Consider the following 22292-nt stretch of genomic DNA (forward strand, 5'->3'; position numbering starts at 1 on the left):
GAAAGTGGATTAAGATTAAGAACATGTCTAAATTGAGGAACATACTTCAGTCTATTGCACTTGGAAAATAAAAGATAATAGCAGCTGTGAAGAGGAGGGAGGAAAACTTGTGCATCATTTGGTGTCCATAAGGTGGAAAGAAGTACATTCTGTGGACAAGAATGCATTCCAAATGGGTTGTCAGACTCACAGCTTCAAACCTTTGTGCTATGACGATGGGACTATGCAGCAGGCTACAAGGGAATGTTTTTTACCTTCCCAATCGTTCACTCAACAAATGCCTACCATGTGCTAGGCTCAGAGTCAAGTGTAGAGGATCCAGAGATGATGGGCCATCCTGGGCTTGGAGATGCTCACAGATTAGAAGCCCAGCCAAGGAGATGTATCGGGGGACAACCAAGCATAACACAATGTAATTAATAATTAGAGCTCCAGCATCAGCTGACATTTACATGCATTATCTCTCATACTCATAAAGATACCTCAAGGTAGGTATTATTAATCCCAATTTTACAGATTAAAAAATAAAATAAAAATTGAAGCCCAGAGAAGTTATGGAACTATCAAGTAAACCAAGATTTTGAGCAAACTCCACTTGATTCCAGAAGCTCTGCCTATTCTGCTGTTCCCAGATCCGTTTCAATGTGTTCAGAGCTAAAGTCAAAGTCATTCCTATTTCTCACCTCACTCCAGCTTGCCTTAGCCTTTCATCAGAGAGGAGCTGGGTCTACACTCTGAATTACCAACAAAATTGTCAGGTTTTGAACATTTATGCTAGGGATAAGGTGAGAGTGGAGTAAAGCTGGATAATTATGCTTAACTAACAGACAATTGGAAACTGCTGTTAAAGATTAGATCAAGATGGCACACAGAGCACTTGCATCTACTGACATCAATTTTCCACCCAAAATTCCATTAAATGACAGAAATAGATTTTTAAAAAGAAAAAAAAATCCGTTAGAACACCAGAAAGCAAGAATGACTGCTACCGACCCACCAGAAGCTAAGGGATTTCTGAATGATAGAAAGCAGATGGGATTGGGCTGAAAGAGAAACAGGAATGAAGAAACCTCAGCTGGAAATAATTGCAAGAATCCCTGCTTTGAAAAAGGATCCTGGAGAAAGGAAGAGAAAGAGTGATTGCCTGAGACATTAATTGGGATGCTCTAAAGGACATTGTTTCTCAAACTTTAGTGTGCATCAGTATCAACTGCAGGACTTTTATTAAAACACAGATTACTGTGTTTCACTGTGTTACCCCAGAGTTTCTGATTCAATTGGTCTGGGGTGGAGCTGAGAATCTGCAGTTCTAATAAATTCCCAGGTGATGCTGATTCTGCTGGTTGCAGGGACCATGCTTTGAGAGTCATCTGGAGAAGGAACTAAACCAGTCAGCTCTTCCCCTGTCTTTCACCTGTGGTGAGAGGAAGCCAGCAGCTTCTTTTCCAGGTGGAAACACTGAGTGCAGATACTGAGGCCAGAAACAGGGTAAAGCCCCAGGTTCCTAGAAAACTCGAGGGAGAGGACAAGAAATCTCCACGGCAGAAGACAGCCATCAGCACACTGTCTGTTCCTCCCCCACAACAATGGGAAGCAGGCACTTGCACTGTTATCTACAATTATCCATACACTTAACAGAGTTTTCTGAGGCCAAAGATGAGTAGAAAGCCAAGAATCACCAAATATTTGAGGAAAGACAACAGCAGAAAAGATCACCAGCGTCGAGAAAGAGAATGAGCATGCAAGGAATTAGAATTAATAAAACAAAAAGATGTTAAAATATGTATAACTAATACCCTCAGGCAGATTGTAGAGATTATTGGAAACACACACAAGAAGAAGGAGGAGGAGGAGGAAGAGATGGAGGAGAAAAAGAATGAAGAAGAAAAGATTTGGCTTTTATAAGGCGTAATATTTATACACCAATATTAAGTGCACAGCTCAGCAAATTTTTACATATGTATATACCCTTGAAATCACCACTTAGGTCAAAGTAAAGGACATATCCTCTGCTCCATAAGTCTCCTTTCCCAGTCAACCACCCCCAAAGGTGACAACTATTCTGCCCTTTATCTCCATAGATTTATTTTGCCTCTTTGTGAACCTCATACAAATGGAATCTCACCTTATGTACTGTTCTGTGCCTGGCCTCTTTGGCTCAACTTCATGTCTGTGAGATTCATCCTCCAAGTAGCAGAAGTTTATCCTTTTTCATTGATGTGTAGTATTCCATTGTATGACTGTATCACAATTGATTGATTCACATTATCATTACAAGACATTCAGGTTGTTTCCATTTTGACTATTTTAAATGATGTTACTATGTATGTTCTTATAATTGTGTTTTAGTGAACACAGTAGTCATTTGTCTTGAGTATTATTGGCTATAAAACCAAGTAGCATTGTTTGGACATAAGATTTGCTTATGTTTAGTTTTAGTAATACTGTCAGACAGTCTTCCAAATAGCTCTACCAATTTACACTCCCATCATCAATGTATGAGAACTCTAGTTGCTTTATACCCTTACCTACACTAAATATTATTAGTCCTCTTAACTACAGCAAGTGAGGGGAAGGGCATCTCCAGTATGTTATTAATTTGCATTAATAATGATATCGAGTGCATTTTCATATGTTTATTAACCATTTGGATATCCTCCTTCCTGAAGTAATCTTTAGTCTTTAGCCTAATTTTTAAAAATTAGATTGCATGTCTTTTACTTGTTGATTTGTGAGCATTCTTTATATATGTTTGTCAGATATATGTGCATTGCAAAATTCTCTACCAGTCTGTGGCTTGCTTTTACACTCTCTTAATGGTATCTTTTGATGAACACAAGTTATTTTTTTAAACAAAGTTCAACTTATCAATCTTTTCTTTTATGGTTAGTACTTTTTTTGTGGGTCCTGTTTAAGAAATCTTTGCCTGTCCCGAGATAATGAAGATATTCTGCTACAATTCCTTTTAAGAATTTATGTTATTTTACCTCTCACATTTATATCTATGATCATCATTAATTAATTTTGTGTAAAGTGTGAAAGATCCAGTTCCTTTCCTTCCCTTTCCTTTCCCTCCCCTCCCCTTCCCTCCCCTTCCTTTCCTTTCCTTATATATATCCAATTGCCCAGCACCATTTATTGAAAAGTTCATGCTTTCTCCACTGACTTGCAGTAGAAAATTTATCATAAATCGAATGATTATATAGAGGTGGGACTGTTGCTGTACTCTCTATTGTATTTCATAGGTCTGTTTGTTCATCCAGTGCCACACTGTCTTAATTACTATAGCTTTATTATAAGTTTCTATCTGGCAATGGAAGCCCTCAGGTTTGTTCATCTTCTTCAAGATTGCTTTGGCTATTCTAGGACACTTGCTTCCATATAAATTTTAGATAAACCTGCCAATTTCCACTGGGAAAAAAACTTTCCAACATTTTTATTGTTTGCATCAAATCTGTAGATCAACCTAAGGGAAACTGATATCTTATCAATATTGTCTTTCTATCCATGAATATGGTTTAGCTCTCAATTGACTTTGGTTGTTTTCTCTCTCTCTCTCTCTCTCTCTCTCTCTCTCTCCCTCCCTCCCTCCCTCAGCAGTGCTGCATAGTTTTCAGTGTACTGGTCTTACAAATCTTCCATTAGATTTGTTCTTAGATATTTTGTGATTTTATTGTTACTGTAAACAGTATTTTTTAATTTTTATTTTCTAATTGTTGCTAGTATGTAGAAGCAACAATAAGTTTTGTATATTGACCTTGTATTCAGCTTCCTCACTAAATGTATTTCTTAATTTAATACTTTGTAGATTATATTAGATTTTCTTCATAGTCAATCATATGATCCATGAATAATAATGCTTTATTTCTTCCTTTCCAATATTCATAAAACCATCTTAAGGAAGTATAGTTTATATAAAATAAAATTCACCAACTATAAGTATACAGTTTAGTGAGTTTTGGCAAAGATATACAGTCAAGAAACCACCACCACAAACAAGATGTAAAATATTTCCATCATCCCGTAATGTTCACTTGCTTCCCCTTTGCAAAAAGGATTGGAAAAAAGGTCATAATACTAGCCCCTTCCTGAGCCCAGAGGGAAAAGCTTGAGTTAATTAATATGCAATTGCAGACTATAAGTCATCTAGGTTCTCCAAAAATAGGAGAGCGGGAGATGAGGTTTCTTTATGGAGAGGATGTTATGAAGTTGCTCCTTGATCTTGGCTGCACATTAAAATCACTGGGAGGACTCTTCTAAAATGCCAGTGCCTGGAATCAACCCCCAGACATTTTGATTTGCTTCATCTGTGATGGAGCCCAGGCACTTTCAAAAACTCCTGAAGGTAATTCTAATATACAACCTGGGTTAAGAACAATTGAGCCAAAGGAAATCATGTTTGCAGGGGAAGGGGTTGCTTCTTTAAATTGTAAAAACAATATAACAAGTGTCACAAAAGGAAATTACTCAAAAAGATAAATCACACATAATACTATCTCTCTTACACAGAAACTCTTTTCAAGGCTTTTTGTACAACTGTATTTATTGCAGTGAAGCAACTTTGCTTTTACTGTTTTAGTTTCCATTTGTTAAAAAGTTCTTGATTATATCCTTACACAGATTATATCCTTACACAGAGGGTACTGTTTCTGAGTGTGGACTTTGGAGTTAGAGACACCTGGGTTAAAAATCTTGGATTTTTCATTTACAAGCTGTGGATCTTGAACAAATTGCTTAACATATCTGAACTTCAGAAACTCTAGCTGTAACACAGAAAAAATGGTATTTATCTCAAATTCTACCTCAAGCCTCCTGCAAAAAATTAACTCAAAATGGATTAACAACTTAAACATAAGAGCTGAAACCATAAAAGAGTTAGATCTTCATGACCTTAGATTTGGCAATGGATTCTTAGATATGACACCAAAAGCATGAGCAACAAAAGAAAATAAATTGGATTCATCAAAATTAAAAACTTTCGCACACCAGAGGACATTATCAAGAAAGTAAAAAGGCAACCTAAAGAATGGGAGAAAATAGTTGCAAATCATATACCTGATAAGGATCTCCTATCAGGTATATATAAAGAACTCTTACAACTCAATAACAAAAAGACAACCCTGTTTAGAAATGGGCAAAGGAATTGAACAGACATTTCTCCAAAGAAGATATACAAATGGCCAACAAACACATGAATAGATGCTCATCATCATTAATCACTAGGGAAACACAAATCAGAACCACAGTGAGATACCACTTCACATCCACTAGGTAGTCATAAACAAACAAACAAAAAATGGAATAACAAATGTTGGTGAGGAAGTGGAAAAATTGAAACCCTCATACATTGCTGGTGGTAATGCAAAATGATTTAATCACTGTAGAAAACAGTTTGGTGCTTCCTCAGAAAGTTAAACATAAAGTTACCATATGACTCTGCATTTCTACTCCTAAATGTATACCCCAAAGAATTTAAAACAAGGACTCAAACAAAAAAAAATGTACGTGCAATGCCTTCCTAGCAGCACTGTTTGCAATTGCCAAAAGGTGGAGACAGCCCAAATGTCCATCAGTGGCAGAATGGATAAACAAACTGTGGTACATCCATACAATGGAATATTATTCAGCCATAAAAAGGAATGAAGTACTAATACATGCTATAATGTGGATGAACCTCCAAAACATTATGCTAAATGAATGAAGCCAAATGCAAAATGTCACATATTGCATGATTCCATTAACATGAAATGTCCAGAAGAGATAAATACATAGAGGCCAGTTCACAGATTGGTGATTGCCAGGGGCTGGAGAGAAAGGGAAATGGGGAGCAACTGCTTAATGGGAAGGGGATTTACTTTAGAATGATGGAAATATTTTGGAGCTAAATAGAGGTGGTGGTTGCACAGCATTGTGAATGTACTAAATGTCACTGAATTGTTCACTTTTAAATGGTTAATTTTATGTTGAGGTGAATTTCAACTCAATAAATTTTTTTAATTAAAAAAAATAGTACCTACCTCATAGGCTCATTCTGAGGATTGATGTTTATAAAGCTACGACAGCAAAATGCCTGGCATGCTTTAGGCTTGCAATTAATGATGGCTGTTACTATCACTGAAACAAGGTGGGGCTATCCAAGGAAAGGAATGACAGCCTAAGGCAGTAAATGCAAACTGACCAAGGAGTTGGGAGAGAAAAGAAGGAACTCCAGTCATGCTCAGCAACAAGGACACAGCACCCTGGGGAGAGTGGCTGTGTGTGTGCAAGTGTGTGTGTATTTACGCAGGGGCTAAAGAGCTGGGAATTCAGACCCGTATGGGGTAGAGCTGCCACAGTTGAGCATAATTCTGGGGGAGGAAGAATTCAAGAGGGCCCTTGGATAACGGTTTTCAAGGGCAGCTCATTGACAGCAACCAGAGCCATCCTGAATGGAAGAATGTACAATTGAGCAAATTCTCCCTTCTTCTCTCCTTGAGACTGAAAAACCAGGCTGACTCATTGGACAGAGGAACACCTCTGGGCGTGTTGGACTTATCACAGAGGGCTAGGCCTTGTGGAGAGAAGAAAAGCATTTTCGTGTCAGATGGAGTGAGGGTATCAGGCCATTTAATTTGACTGCTAAAACTAATAATAATATAAATTTATAAAGAGAGTTTATTTTATACCAGGCACTATACTCCAGGTGCTTTAATTAACTTGATTTTATTACATCAACTCATTTAATCCTCATTTCAACTTGATGAAGTAGGTATTGTTATTTTCCCCATTTTACAGATGAGAAAACTGAGGCCTAGAGAGGTTAAGTAAATTTGCCCAGTGTCACACAGTAAATGGTAAAAGTCGGAACTCAAACCCAGCCAGTCCATCCCAGAGACTGTGCTCTTAACTACCAATGTACACAAGCAGATGAAGTGGGTCATATTCGTTATAATGAAATTTGCATGCTCATCATGAAGGCACCATATCATAATTTGTTAAACCATTCCCTTTTAACTTTAGTATCTTCCATTTTTATCTGCGATCAACATCTTCATGCATATAGTTTTTCACTTCTGTTGAATTATCCCCTTAGGGTTATTTCCCATGGGTGGCACTACTTGCTCCAAGGGGATAAACAACTTTAGAGTTGTTGCCACATGTTGCTGTAGTGTTTTCCAAACAGGCTGCAGCAGTTAGCAATGCCACTAGCAGGGTATGAGTACACCACTTTCACCACCACCTCAAGCAGTATGGGTGGAATCATTCATATAAATAAATACAAATTTGTATATATTTTTTTCAGCTTAATAGCTACAAAGTTGGAAATTCATAGCGTCAGGCTTGCTGGTCAGCTGTGATTCTGGAAGTTTCCCTTTATTCAAGTCCTCTTTATTCACCAAATCATCTCCCCGGAAGATGAGCCATTGTCCTCTATCAGGTCTGGACTTACAAACTATCTGGGAGATGAGGGCCCACACATTTGGCCCTTCATCTACAGCATGCACTGAAGGTCACAAGATTTTGGCTAAGTTTGCTCTTCTACTTGTCAGCTGGCTTTCTTGCATGAATTGGAATAGAATTTTAAGCCAGCTAGCTGTCCCCATTGGTCACAGAAACCAATAATAATATATTAATAATACATTCTCAGACTTAAATGTGGCTACAAAGCACATGGGGATTGTGTTAGAATGCAGATACTGATTTAGTAGGTCTGATGCAAGGACAGGGAATCTAACAAACTCCGAGGTGATACTGATGCTTGCGGTCTGTACTTTGAGTAACAAGAACCTAAAACACCTTTATTCCTTAGACAAATCAGACAGTAAACAAAGTCCTGAGAATCCCTATGAGAAACTGTCTAATTCTGGCTCTGCCAATGACAGGCTCCAGGCCCTTGGTCTAGTCAAGCCCTCTCTGAGCCTCAGTTTCCCCATCTCTAGAAGGATAGGACTAGATGCTCTCTGAATCCTTTCTATGGTTTTAATTTCCATCTTGGACTTCTTTAGTCAGTGCATATTATTTCCACATAACATTCATTCAACAACTGTCTTTTGAGCTCAAAGTGCAAGCACTGTAGATATGAGGATGAACAAGATAGACCTAGTTCCTGCTTTTGTGGCACCTCGAATCAAGTGTGAAAGACTCTAATCAAGTGTGACAGCGGTAAGATGTTTGATAAGAATTTTTGATTGGAACATCTCAGGATGCTATGGGAGCAAACAGAAAATCCATCTCACCCAGACTAGAGGGAATCAGAGGCAACTTCCCAAAGGAAATCATTCCTAAACTGACACCCGAAAGATGCAAAGGAGTTCTCCAGGCAAGGTTGGACAAGGGAAGTGGGACTGTGTTCCAAGTAGAAGGGAAGGCATGAAAAAGGCCCAGACCAAAAAAGAGCATTGGGGCTTTCACAAACTGAAAGAAGTCATGTACACAGAACATGGAGGAGAAGTGGCGAGAGAGGGATGGGAGATGCTTCAGGGATCAGAAGGTTGAAGGCCTGGAGAGTCACAGATGTGGACTTCTTTTCCCAAAGGCAATGAGGAGCCATTGAATTACCCAAAGAAGGGGCAGAATAGACTTGGGTTTTAGAAAGACCACTTTTGCTCCAGTGCTGAGATTAGATTAGAGAGGATAAGACTGAATGCACTGAAACCAATAGAAGGCTTGTGGGAGTCTAAGCAAGAGATGATAAAATCCTGGGCTAGGGTATCAGCAGTGGGAAATGAGAGAATTGGATGCAGTGAGACAGATACAGAAGGTAGACTTGACAGGTCTTGGTTGAATGTGGGGAGTGAAGGAGTTGGAACAGTACTTAAGTCTTAGTGGCCTGCAAAAACAAGCTTGAACTCCTACTTATGGGTCTGTGGGTCAGCTGGGCTCGGTACTAGGCTGTAGGTCAAGTTCAGGTCTGCCTTACATGCCAGTCATTCAGAGTCCCAGGTTTGAAGGAGCAGCAGCCACTGCAGCATGCTCCTCTTATGGCAGAGAGCAGGAGCACCAGGGGCAAGCAGAAACGTGGATGACTCCTGGCACGATGCCCACAGAGCCTCTGTTAGGAATGGCCACATGGTCATTCCTTTGTTCAAAGCATATCCCATGGCTAGTCCAAAGGCAATGGGTACAAAAGTATACTCTACTCCAAGACAGAAACAGAAGGGAGGGTAACTATTTGCTGAACAATAATATAGTCTATCACAGGAAATGAAGCCTGACTCTCAGGTGGATGGGGAGGCATTCACTGAAATTCAGAACCAGAAGGAGGAATGTGTTTTGGAGTGGGGGGAGAAAGTGGATTCCATCCTGGGACATGTTGCATGAGGTTACTGCTGAAGTGTTCAAGGAGAGATGTCAAAAGGGCAGTGTATAAATGGTCCTCAGCTCAGGTGAGAGGTAGGGGCTGGAGATATTGACTTGTGAGTCATCAGGTCAGAGTTCTTCAATGAAGTCATGGGGAGGGATGAGATCATCCAGGAAGAATTGAGAGAGTTAGAAACCAGGGCAAGCCCAACACTGAACACTCAGGAACTTCAAGGAACGGTTCTTCAAGGAAGGGACACCTGCAAAGGAAACTGATCTGTGGCTAGAAACAGAGCAAGAAACCAAGAAAGCATAGTTCCTAGAAATCAAGGGGCAGGAACATTTCAAGAACGAGGGAGAAGCAAGGATTGAAAAGATTCATTGGGTCTCACCTCAGAAGACCAATTTCAGTTGAGTGGAGCAGTCTGAAACTAACTATAAGACAGCAAACGGGGACAACTCTTTCAAAGAAACTTAACCTGCCTTCTGGGACAAGGCACAAGGAGACTGAAAATATCTACTACCCCTCTCAAATAAGATTTAAGTGAATATTTTACTGAAGTATAACATACGTACAGAAATATGCACAAATCATCGGTGCACACAAACGTGCAGCTTAATTTTCACGAGATGAGCACACTATATAACCAGCACCTTAAGTGGCATCCCCAAAGCCCTCCTTGTGTCCGCTTCCAGTCATAATCCACCTCCCCACCCTGAATGTGAACAGATGCCAGTGCGCTGTGAGATCAGCCCGGAACCTTGCTGAACTTGAGGTTCACTGGTTCCAGACGCAGAATGTTCCCCACTCACTGCTCTCCTCCACCCCCTGCCTTATTATCTCTTCTTTTCTTCATTCATTCATTCTTCTATCCATTAATCCTCCATTCAATAAACTTGAGTTGAGGGTATACGTGTCATACACTCAGCAAGGGGTAGGGGACAGAATAAAGGTGAATTAACACCAGGTTCTGCGCTAAAAAAGATGTGTCAACAGGCTATCACCATACAATGTGATAACTATAATAATAGAGGTGGTGCTGTGTGGTGGTGTACAGAGTGTACGTGCAAGAGCACGTGGGAGCAAGCACTTAGGAAAATAATTGAGATTGTGTGGGCAGGATTAACAGGACGTCTAAGTCTTTGATGAGATGAAACAGGACCGGCTTTTGCTTTACGTCACTGCGGACTTCCCATGTGGTTGCATTTCATTGCTCAATGCTCCTTTCAGAGGCCATCCCATTTTTCTGTAAAGCGCTTCCAATCTTGGAAGACCAGACCACTGACAGTGCCACAACTGAGCAATAGAGGGCGCTAAAGGACCGTGTGCTTGATACATACTGCCCTGTACTTTGCAACACAAAAGACAACACCTTCCTAAGAGTTCTGGAAGAAAGGAGATGAGGAAATAGATGAAGCTCAGAGAGGAGAAGGGACATGCCCAGATCACACAGCTGCTCAGGAGCAGGGCGAGCACATTGCACCAGGCCCATGCTATTTATTCTGTAATGCTCTAAATTTTCCAAATCTTGCAATTTGTATAATGTAGGAAGCATACTCCAGAAGGATTTTTTGTTGTTGTTTGTGCTGTGATTTAGAGGCATGTTTGTGTTTGTAAGCTTCTTACAAACACAGTATCATATTGGGCTGTCATTCTCCTTCCTCCTAAATCTGAAGTTGGTGTCATGGTCCCTGAGAAAAGCACAACAGTTTAGCGTGGACTCTGGATTAAATCTGGGTTTGAATCCGAGCTCTGTATCTTCTTGGTATGAACCTTGGATACATTTCTCAACCACTGGAGTCTCTGGCTCCTAATCTGTAAACTCTGTGATGATCACATACCTGAGCGAATTGATGCTAATGCAGTGTTTGAGCAGCATCTGGCTAGGAGGGAGCGCTGGTCAACACAGGCCCTTACTCTCCACCTCCTTGCTAAGCAGTGCTGGTCAGTGCCCCATGAAGTGCCAAGGTGAATGAGGAGCCAAGCTGCGTGTTCTCCAGCTCGTGGAATCAGCAGGTGTCTGGTTTCGAGTCCCGTCTCTGCCTTGTCATTTAGGAGCTGTACACTCTTGAGTCCCTTCACTGTCCTGGGCCATAGTTCCCTCATTCCTCAAATAGTGCAGACAGTATCATTCTTGTTACTACTATTAATTCTACTGAAGCTAGAATTCCTTTTAAGACAGTTCAACAAATATTTTCTGATGCCCTAAACTGCCTTGGGCCCAGTGCTGGCTCTGGGGAGTCAGAGCACATCCTGGAGGTTCTAGTGAAGGGGGCTAGAAAGTCTGGTGATCATATAAATTTCCAGAGACTATGATGAATAGAAGAGTGGGAACACTGTTAGTGGGCTCCAGGAAGACTTCCTGGAAGGGGTGAAATCTCTGTTGGCTTTTGAAGGATGAATAGGAGTTTGCCAGACTCATCCTCCTTTAAATTCAATGGAGACAGCTTGTAGAATCAGAAGTCCCAAATGGGAGGTCAGTTGCACATACCAGCCAGAGCTTTTCTCTTGTCTTAACTTTATGATCCCCAGGTTCATTACTTCAACTGGTCTCCCTGTTTTCTTTTCTCTGGAGGAAAGAAGGGGGGCCTCAGTAGGCTGGTGAACTCAACCTTTCCTACAGGAAGAGGAGCCCAAATCATGGTAGTTGGGAAAGGGTGGGCGGCACTCAGCCCACACAGATCCTAGGGGAGCCTTCCCTGGTTCAAGACACTGCTGCATGCCCGGCAGAATGGGCACGAAGATTCCAGCCTCGATTCCACATCTAATGCAGACGTTGTTTTTCACATCTTCCTGACTCTGCCTATGTCTGAATGGCTCTTTCACATTCTTTCTCCACCCTCCCAAATTCTACTTATCACTCCTCTGGAAGTCTCTGTTGCCTATCGCCCCCCGCAGAGTTGGTGTTTCTCCGACGTTACCCTGACTGTACCCTCTACATCGCTCTGCCTTCTGCGGTTCTGGCTCCCATTGAGCTGTGAACACTCTGCAGCCCAGTACTGCGTCCGAGTCATCTTGCACATCCCTGGCTCCTGGCACAGAGCCTGGCACAGAGGACCTCGCTCAGTAAATGTTTGCTCAATTGAATTGAACTGAACTGAACTCATCTGAGCCCAGAATTCCTGACTTTTTCCAGTCAATGTTTTTTGTTTGTTTCATTTTTTTCTGTCCCAGCAGGAAGCAGAGGGCACAGTCAAAGGAGTCATTGGAGAGAGTATAATGAATTATTTAGAGAGGTCTGGGCAGGGTTAAAGGGGGTAATTTGGGGAGGAACCCAGAGACTAGCCTCTGGGGGAAGCTGTTACCACCCCTAGGCTGAAGGGGTGAGGGAAGGAGGTGGTGCAAAACCTGGTGAGAGCTGAAGCCATGAGAGTGGGGTGGCCCAAGAGAAGCTGTGGAGGCCGCCACTGCCAGACCACAGCCTGGAAGAAGAGGGTCAGGGCCTCAGTGCCCACCCGCTCTCCCCTCCTGCTCATCTCCTGCCGTTGCCTCTCCTTGGTTGAACCCAGGTGGAGCCAGAGGCTCAAGCATCCCGGGGACTGCAGGCCACAAAAGGCAGCCTCCCTGGGCACAGAGCAGAGTCCATCAAAGTGGAGAGAGGATCTGGATCTGGAAATGGAAAATACCAGCTCAAGTTGCTTTTCCCAAAATATGGTCCATGTTCCATCAGCATCAGAACCACTTCAGGAGGATCTTTCAAAAGCAGATTTCCTGCGCTCCACCCAGGCTTACTAAATCAAAATCTCTATATATAGGGTCAGGAATCTGTATTTTCAGGAAGGTCCCCCAGGTGATTCTAATTCACATAAAGTTTTGAGAACCTCCATCTTGAATGGCTGAGGATCTCTGGAAAGTACAGAATTATAGTGATCCTAAACTCATGTAACTCAATTTTTATCTACAGAATCATCCAAGTTAATGGGACTTGACAATGTTGGTTCCCATCAATGACTTCCAAAGGATCAGGAAACTTATTCATTCATTCATTCATTCATTCACCCAACATTACTGAGCCCTGTGAAGGCTTCTTGGGGTCACAGAAGTGAATAAGGATGATCCCTACCTGAGATTTCCTAGACTAACCTCTTTAGATGCCATCTAGGGATCCTTCTGGGGTTCCAAAAGTCATCCTCCAGCATGTAGGGATGATTCTGCATTGCTCTGGCAAGCTCTGGGGAGGTTTCAACCACCGCCTGCTCATGACACCCAAGTACACATCTCTCCTGAGTTCTGGGGAGACATACACTGGAGGCCTCACAGTCCCTCCTGATCCACAGGAGCCTAAGGAACTCACCTTCTCTCCCTGATCACCAGTCAAGACTCCCAACCTCAATGAATGGTATCAGCACCCATCCTATTGCCAAAGCAGACACCTGGAGTTGTTCTTGACACCTCCCTCTCCCACCCTGGGTCACCAGGCCTATCGCTTAGGCTCCTAATGCTCCAATCCCTTCCCTTCTCTAGTTCTTCACCAGCAATCCTGGTCCTCTTAATTTTCCCCATTGTTACTGCAATGACCTTATTCTTTTCCAAGTCAGTGCTGTCAGAGGGTTTTTTAAACAGGCTCACTCCCCTGCCTAAGTTCTTCAATGCTCTCCATTGCCCTTGGGACAAAGTCTAGACTCTTACTTGTAGCACACAAGGCCCTTCATGCCTGGCCATGCTGGAGTTTCTACCTCAGTTCCCACCACTCCCCACCACTCCCCACCCCACACACCCTCATAATGGGTCTTAAATGTATACACTTGCTTCACCTTCTTCCCAGAATATCCTCCCCCTTCTATTCCTGGTCAACTCATCTCAAGAGTCATTTTATCTTGAGATGAGTTGACCAGGAATAGAAGGAATTAGTCTGTGTTCCCTCAGTATCTTGCTCTTACTTCTCGATAGATTTTATCTCACTATCTTCTAAAAGTCCTTTAATAGTCCCTTCTGTGATGGTCTGTGATATCTATAAGGACATGGATCAGTCCTATCTTATTTGACTTTGTATCCCAATGCCTCAAGAGTTCCTTCCAGTCACCATGAGTGGATGGGTGGGTGGGTAGAAAGACAGATAAACTGAATTCATTATAGTCTCTTGCATGGAAAGGGATCCTCCAGGAGAGGACCTAGGGCCGACTGATTGATTAAATTTGCTAATTTTGACAGGAATTTCAATTAGTTTCACTAAACTAAATTAAACTAAACTAAACTAAAGTAAACTAAACTAAACTGAACTAAACTAATGGAGTATACTAGGCTGTGTGCCAGTATGGCAATCAAGAACAATCTCTGTCCTCAAGGACTTCACCATAGGTAGGGGAACATTAACTTAGTCAGACTCTTTCAGACTGCAAGGAAAAGACATGCTTGGGTTTCTTAGGTGCTGGGGTTTACTGTACAGAATTACTGCAATGACCTTATTCTTTTCCAAGTCAGTGCTGTCAGAGAATTTTTTAAACAGGCTCACTCCCCTGCCTAAATTCTTCAATGCTCTCCATTGCCCTTGGAACAAAGTCCAGAATCTGGAAGTATGAGTCCCCTCTCAAGCAGTAGCCCAAACCTTCTGGAATATCACCACCAATGCAAGAGCTTCAGGTAGGTCTCATGGAGGGTGGAATTAAAGCTCCTTGTATCAGTCAGCTGTTGCCTCAATAATGCTGTCTTAAAACAACCATTTATTCTCAGTTCAGTTCTGCTTCACATTTTTCTTTTTTGGGGGACCAGAAGTCTACCTGAGGCATGCTCTTTCCATGGCAGAAGCAAAAGCAAGAGGGTCAAGCTTAGCCACACAAGCATATTTCAAGCCTCTGATGGCATCACGTCCACATATATCCCGTTAGCCAAAGCATGTGACTACATGACCGGCCCCAAAGTCAAGCAAGGGGAAGGATGTTTACTTCTAGTAGGAGAAACTGCAAAGTTCCATGGCAAAGAGCATGGATATGAAGAGGAGGGAAGATTCGGGGCCAATAACACAATCTCCCACATTCCTCATCATTCAGGAGAGAGTTCTAGTTACCTGGCCACCTTATAAGTAGATGTCAGTGGCTCTTTTCTCCTTCTCATATGTGAGCTCCATCAAGTCAGGGATTTCACTGTATTCCCAGCACCTAGAAGAGTGCATGACATATGGTTAGGCTAATCATTATTTACTGAATCACTGAATGCCCCCTTGATGTCTCCTCCTCACATTCTCACTTTCCAAATGTTAGCATCTGATCAGATAGGTTTGTTACCATCAAAATATAGTGCACAGTAAGGAGACCTGGCTCTATCTAGAACGTAGGCCATGGGGGACCATTATGCATTTTTGAGCAGAGGAGTAACTTGTTCAAACCTGTGCCTTAGCAAAATTGACCTGTTACCAGCATTCCAAGGAAAAAATGAGAGGACGCTGGAAGGTCAATTACAGATAGGCAAGAGTCTTGGTGAGAGAGAAGGAGGTCCAGAAGTTGAGGGTGGAGCTTGGGAAGAATTTGAGAAATGCTGTAGGGATAGAATGGAGAGAACTTGTCATTTGTTAGATGTCAAGAGAGAGGGAGGCCTTGGGACTTGGAGCCTGGGCCACTGGGAAGATGGTCAGTGGATGAGGAGCAGGTTTGTGGAGTAGGAACAGGCTTGTTAGCTTGGGACTTGCTGAGTTTGAAATGATTCTGGGACATCCAGCTGGAGGTGTCTGGTAGGCACCAGAAATTGAGAACTGGCCCCTTTAAGCCAGCCATTTATTTCAAATATTACACTTACATATTATGCCCACTTAGGCAAACTCTTCTAAACCTGCTGTCTACACCTACTAATTAAAGATCAAGCAAGCAGTTGTTGTGAGTTGTCTGGTTTTTGTTAAGTCTCTACACCAAAGAGAAAAAGGCAGAGGGCAAGAGCAGGAAGCTAGAATCAGAGACACGTGACCACCACCAGGTGTGAGCACCTTTCTCCAGAAGTTTAAAACCCACCCAAGTTATCCCCTGACTTTCATACATTCTATTAACAAATGCTTTTTTAGTTCCTTCTCTCTGCCAGGCACTGAATCCAGGGCTAGAGACACAGGATGAATAAGGCCAAGCCTCTGTCCTCAAAGAGCATGGAATCTGTGGGAAAAGGGGTGGAGACTTTCGATACCTTGATGCAGGCGCTGGGATAACACCCAGTGGAGGTTCCAGAGAAGGGCTGGTCAATTTCACAGAGATAAGAAGGAGACACTAAGCACCCAGGAAATGTCCTGGTAGATGGGGGTTATGGAGAATAAAGAGCATTCTAGATCCAGTGCATGGCTCAAGCCAGGGCTGGTAAAAGAAGGAAGCCAGCAAACTGCATTAGTGTTTGGGACCAGCTGAAGCCTGGAGGCAGGAGGAGGGGGAGGGAGAAGAGAAGAGACACCGGTGATGCCGGGCCCCAATCACGCAGGACTTGGCACCATAGGAAGGAGCTGGAAATGTATCCAGGGTCCTCCATCCCTGAAATATTTTATCAGAGGGTCCCAGAAGCCTGGTCTCCCTTCCTTGGAAGAACAAGGTAACTCATAATGAATCCTGATGGAGTTAAAAACAGGTAAAACACTTTAAACCCCTGCATGACATATTTATGATTAAAGGCTTAAGAATCATTTGCATGGTGTTTTTAGTTTCAAGAGGACATCACTCACCATACTCCATTTGGTCCTCACAGCATTTGGGAGGCAGGTGTTACCTGGCTCTGTTGGACAGATGAGAAGTTTAGACTTGAAAGAAATCCCTAACAAATGCTTCTTGCAGGAATAATGAAAACCTTTTTTTTCAAAAGGCCTTACAGAATAGGGTGATAAGGTTTAACTAAAGGAGGTGTGTGTTCTGTGTTCTGGGGAGTGAGAAAAAGTGTATTTGGTTATCAGATGACTTCCAGAGAATTGTGTGGGGCCAGTGGTTCCCAAAACACCCTCCAGTCTGTGGATAGATTGCATCAGATTTGCCAGGAACTTCTTAATAACACAGATTATGAGGCTCCACTTCCAGAGAAGTTCAGATCCAGCAGGTCAAGTAACTAGTATTGTTAACAAGCTCAGGTGATGCTGATGGACAGCTAGCAGGGAAATTGGTCTAATGGGCTCTTTTGATTACAAGGATAACCAAAGGCCCTGTTGGTGAAAACGTGGCCCATAGGCCGCCTGCTTCAGCATCACTGAGGTGGCTCAGCGATGATGTGGTTTCCTAGACCCCACCAGACCAACCAAATCAGAATCTCCAGAGGTGGGGTCTTGGAGTCTATATTTTAAAGAATCTCCCAAGATGTTTTTGTTCAATTATTCAGTAAATATTTCTTAAGGTCTTCTTGCCATCTGCTGGACCCCATTCCTGGGAGGTAGTGGTGAATAAAACCTACATCATCCCTCCCCTATAGACACTTGCATTTTTGTGCAGCTCTTTGAAAGCTGGGATTTGAGAACCGCTGCCTTAAAATAATCTGAAGTTACTATAAGACTATATGGGGCAATACGGATGATGGAAATTTTAAGGAATCCCAGAGCACACAGGCATCCAGGACTCAGCAGGACTGTGAGCAGGCAGTTTTCCAGAGAAGGAGATTATGAATATCTTGGGCCCATGGCTAAACCTCCCATGGATGAGTCACGAAGTTCCTGTGATTGGTGCTACAATCGCCCAGACATAAAAGTGTTCTCTTATACAGTTACCTGGGAGCAAAGTTAAAATTTTGTGTGCTATTGGTTACATAGATTTTGTTGTTGTTGTTTCTTTTTGACTTTTGAAGTACTACTGCATGTTGTAAGAGATTTGAAAAATACCAAGAAGAAAATTAAAATCATTGGCCATATCATTATCGAGAAATAGCCACTCTCAGCCCTTTAGTACATTTTCTTTCAGACTTCTTAAGGTGCATAAATGTGTTTTTCTTGACAAAATTATGCTATAAGATCAGCTTTATGTCTTACACTTTTCTTTTAAATTACATCTTTAGCATTTCCCATGTCATTCAAACTTCCTGTAAAATAATTTTGAGTCATAAAATAAACAATGAGATGCTATTATGTATTCACTCAATCCCTCATTTCATATTTTCAGCAATTATCAACAGTGCTATAATGACCCATTTCTGTTCTTGAGCCTTTACCCACATTTTGGATTGTTCCTTTGAATAGAGTGAGTCCATATTATCTTCCTTATACAGCACAGTTCTCACGATTACTTGAATATTTCCTAATACATAGCTAGAGAGACAGTTTCCCTCTTGAATGGGATGGATGCTGTCCTCTGCTCCATATGCCGAGGCTGGCTTGGGGCTTGCAGAATGTCCACCTACTCTTGCTCCATTTCCCCTTGCCTGACAGTGCTTGTCTATCCCCATTTCTGTGCGGGTGCACAGGAAAGCCAGGCTGGGGTGGCTCTTCAATCAGTGAGTTCAGCAGTACTGGAGACAGAGCTGTGCATGTTCCCACGGTCACCTCTTTATCCAAACTATGGAAGACTGACTTTTTTTTCATAACTGGCACAAGCTGTGTTTGGTCAGGAACCCAACATTAACTACAAAAGGTGACCTCATGGTTTATAGCAGCCCAGAAAACCTGAGAAGAATCTAGATAGTAACGTTGGGAAATTTTTCCCTTATGTGAGTTGACATTTGAAATATTTAGCAGTATTGTGTACATTTTGAACTCCACTGAAACAAGTGTAATGGAAAATGCACTAACATTAGAAAGTCAGGGGATTTGGCCTGGCTTGGGCATATCAATAAGACAATCCAATTTCATATGCTCAATAAGTACCAGTTTCTTTCTAGACTCCTTGGCTAAGAAGAAAATATGTGAGAGAGTTCAGAGTTGGAGGGGTAGCAGGGTGAGGGGGGGTGTAGCAGACTTAGTTGCGTATAGTGTGTTAAGTGTGAATCTAGTGGAGGCCAAATGCAGAAGGAAGGGCCTGGGAGTCCATCTATACAGTCAGAGAAAGCTGGGTACTGCCAATTGCACAAGCTTGAGAGAGAGACGGAAGCTGCCCTCAATGCATTTACCCTCTAGGGTGAGGAGAAAGTAGTGTCATGGGGGCTGACAAGATTGGGGCAGCTACTCCTGGTTCTAACTGTATATGATTCTAGATTGCTGTGAAATCGAAACCACGTGACGTGAGAGGCTGCTTAAGGTTTGAGTCTTCTTTTATTCCCTAGTAATTTCTATGATGGGTTTTACTCACCCTATTGTTCCCGGTCCTTCTACCTAAGGATGGGGGTCATGGGCTCCAGAGCTGGTTTGGAATTAGCTCACTCAGCAACAAACACAGGTAAATGCAAATGGGTGTGTCCTTACCTGCAACAGAACTTCTGCTGGCACAAGGAGGTGACTCTCAGGTGTGGAGGGGGCGGGGAATAGTCTAACTCCTCTAATTGTCCCACATAGGTAAGAAATTGAGAGTGCAGGGTGATGTCCAATCACTGACAAATTATGCCTTATTTGGGACACTGTTGGATGTTTTTCCCGTATCTATCTACACCTATCTGTACATTTTTTCTATCACCTATCAATCGATTATCAAGCCAGCAAGCATAATTCCAGAAGGAATTTTGACAAAGAACCTTTAGCTATAATTTGTTTCTTCTTGCTCACCACAGAAAGCCTAGCAATTTTTCGGAAGAGGCTCATAGGCTTTGCATATGTTGCTCAGAAATCATAGTCACAGCTCACGCAGCATCAAGAGGATCTCCAGCCCCCTTCAAGGGGTTTTCTAAGAGCCTCCCAAAAGGGCCATGTACATAAATAACTAAAATGCAAGTCAAAATGTGACAAGAGGATACTTACCTGGCAGGGGAGATACCATCATCACGAGGGTGGTTCTCCCAGGGCGAGGCTCACCCATTGCACCCCAGATGTGCTGACCCCTGTGACTTCCCCAAATGTGGGAAACTTGACTGCATAACTTGTGATAGTGGGGAACTGCCTTCCTGGTTTCCCCTGCACAGAGCAAGAATTAAATAGGAAAAGGGAAGGAAGGGAGGGAGGGAAGGAGGGAAGAGGAAAGAAGAAAGAAAGGAATAAGAGGCATAAAAGAGGAACAGACCAAATGCCCCAAGGTACAGGGATGGGAGAGCTCATCACCATTGGGATAATCAGGGAGGAGGTAGCTTCTGAAATGGATCTTAAAGGGTGACTAGGATTTCAACAGGCAGAGATGGCCAAGGTAGTTGTTTCAGGAGGTTGAGATGGGTGGCCTTCACTCTTCAAGGGGGACCAAGAAAGAGGTTTGTACCTATGCTTAGGGTGGGGAGATCAAGGCTGGATGAGGTGGTGGCACCAGGGACCAAACTGAGAGAAGCCCAAGGAGGTGAAGAAAGGGGGAAAGGATGGCATTTGCTGATATGACAGCTGAGAGCATCACCCTGGTAGAGGAAGTTTGCGATGAAGGAAAGCAATATCTCTGGAGGCCTCGGTGACTGTTGCACAAAGTCAATCCCCAAGCATTGTTCTGTCTTCTTGGCAGGAAATCATGGCTCTCTTCACCCCACATGTGAAGTATGTGAAGATGGTACACCTTAGGAACTCTGCTGTCCCTGGCCGAACGCCAGTGCCTTTAACTTGTGACTCATGATTACAGAGGCATCGCTGGACAGTCTGTTTGGACTGTGATGCAGCGATCGTGTGTACCATGGAAAAAATGAGAAAGGCATCCTCACAGGACGCCAGGGCGCAGTTGAGGAAATCCTGTGGTGTGTCATCCACGCAACGCTAGAAGGTCACCAGAGCACTGGGCAGGCTGAAGAGTATCTCTGGCAACCCAGAGGGCTGGAAGCGTATTTTCTCCTGGGCCCAGCTCAGGTTTCCAGCCTCTCGGGGATGAAATGGTCAGCAAAGCAAGAAGAGGCTTTGAGATGATCATCTTTTCATCGAGACAGCTTCAAGTAGAGCTCTGGGTAGTTGAAGTTCTCCATCACCACTCCACCTTCTTCTCTGGCTGTTTTGTTATCAGCTGTGCCAGGAAAGCATTACTCCTGATCTCGAGGTCACTGGAACCATTTTTTCCTTTCTCTTTTATCCTCGGCCAAAAGCTTTTTTTTTTTTTTTCCTGATCCCTCCCACAACCATGTGAATTTCCAATAGGAGTAAGAGTTCTTGACATTTGGCTGTTTCATTCAAGCAAGGTGTAAATTGCTGTGTCCCGATCATAAAGATTTTTTTTTTTTATTTTTTTTTATTTTTTTTATTTTTTTAATCTTCATTTTATTGAGATATATTCACATACCACGCAGTCATACAAAACAAATTGTACTTTCGATTGTTTACAGTACCATTACATAGTTGTACATTCATCACCTAAATCAATCCCTGACACCTTCATTAGCACACACACAAAAATAACAAGAATAATAATTAGAGTGAAAAAGAGCAATTGAAGTAAAAAAGAACACTGGGTACCTTTGTCTGTTTGTTTCCTTCCCCTACTTTTCTACACATCCATCCCTAAACTAGACAAAGTGGAGTGTGGTCCTTATGGCTTTCCCAATTCCATTGTCACCCCTCATAAGCTACATTTTTATACAACTGTCTTTGAGATTCATGGGTTCTGGGTTGTAGTTTGATAGTTTCAGGTATCCACCACCAGCTACCCCAATTCTTTAGAACCTAAAAAGGGTTGTCTAAAGTGTGCGTAGGAGTGCCCACCAGAGTGCCGATCATAAAGATTTGACCCCGGTCAAGTAGCCTGTGCTTTCCCAAACAAGATTTAGAGGGAACCAAAATGTATATCAAATCAGTGGTTTTTGTTTTTTTTTTTTTAATATTACGCATACTTCGTTATTTTTTTCCAAGGAGAATTGATTTATTTTTTAAATAGGTTATATATCACGTGTTAGAAAATTCAATAGGTTTTTGGCAAAAAGCAAACTTTCACCTCTCTCCCATCCTTACTCATCCAGTTCCTGTTTAGGAGGTAATGACCTTTCCAGTTTCAGTTTCGTGAGTCTCCTACACACTTTGGTGTTCTTATTTTTAAAGTCCACTTCCCTGAGCAAACATCACCACCCCTACTTCCACCACCATTACCACCTCCTCTCT

At 42.4% G+C, this 22292-nt stretch overlaps 1 non-coding gene and 1 pseudogene across 1 annotated transcript; one reads left to right on the forward strand and one right to left on the reverse strand.

The window, feature by feature from the left end:
- LOC119545338 overlaps positions 1 to 12294 on the reverse strand; it is a 73231-nt pseudogene extending 60937 nt beyond the window's left edge.
- A 7740-nt stretch (positions 12295 to 20034) lies between these two features.
- On the forward strand, positions 20035 to 20199 carry LOC119505812. Its single transcript, XR_005210850.1, has one exon. It is a non-coding gene; the product is annotated as a U1 spliceosomal RNA (small nuclear RNA).
- Positions 20200 to 22292: the final 2093 nt, after the last annotated feature.

The sequence above is a fragment of the Choloepus didactylus genome, chromosome 10 (assembly GCF_015220235.1).
Source record: "Choloepus didactylus isolate mChoDid1 chromosome 10, mChoDid1.pri, whole genome shotgun sequence".
Lineage (NCBI taxonomy): Eukaryota > Metazoa > Chordata > Mammalia > Pilosa > Megalonychidae > Choloepus > Choloepus didactylus.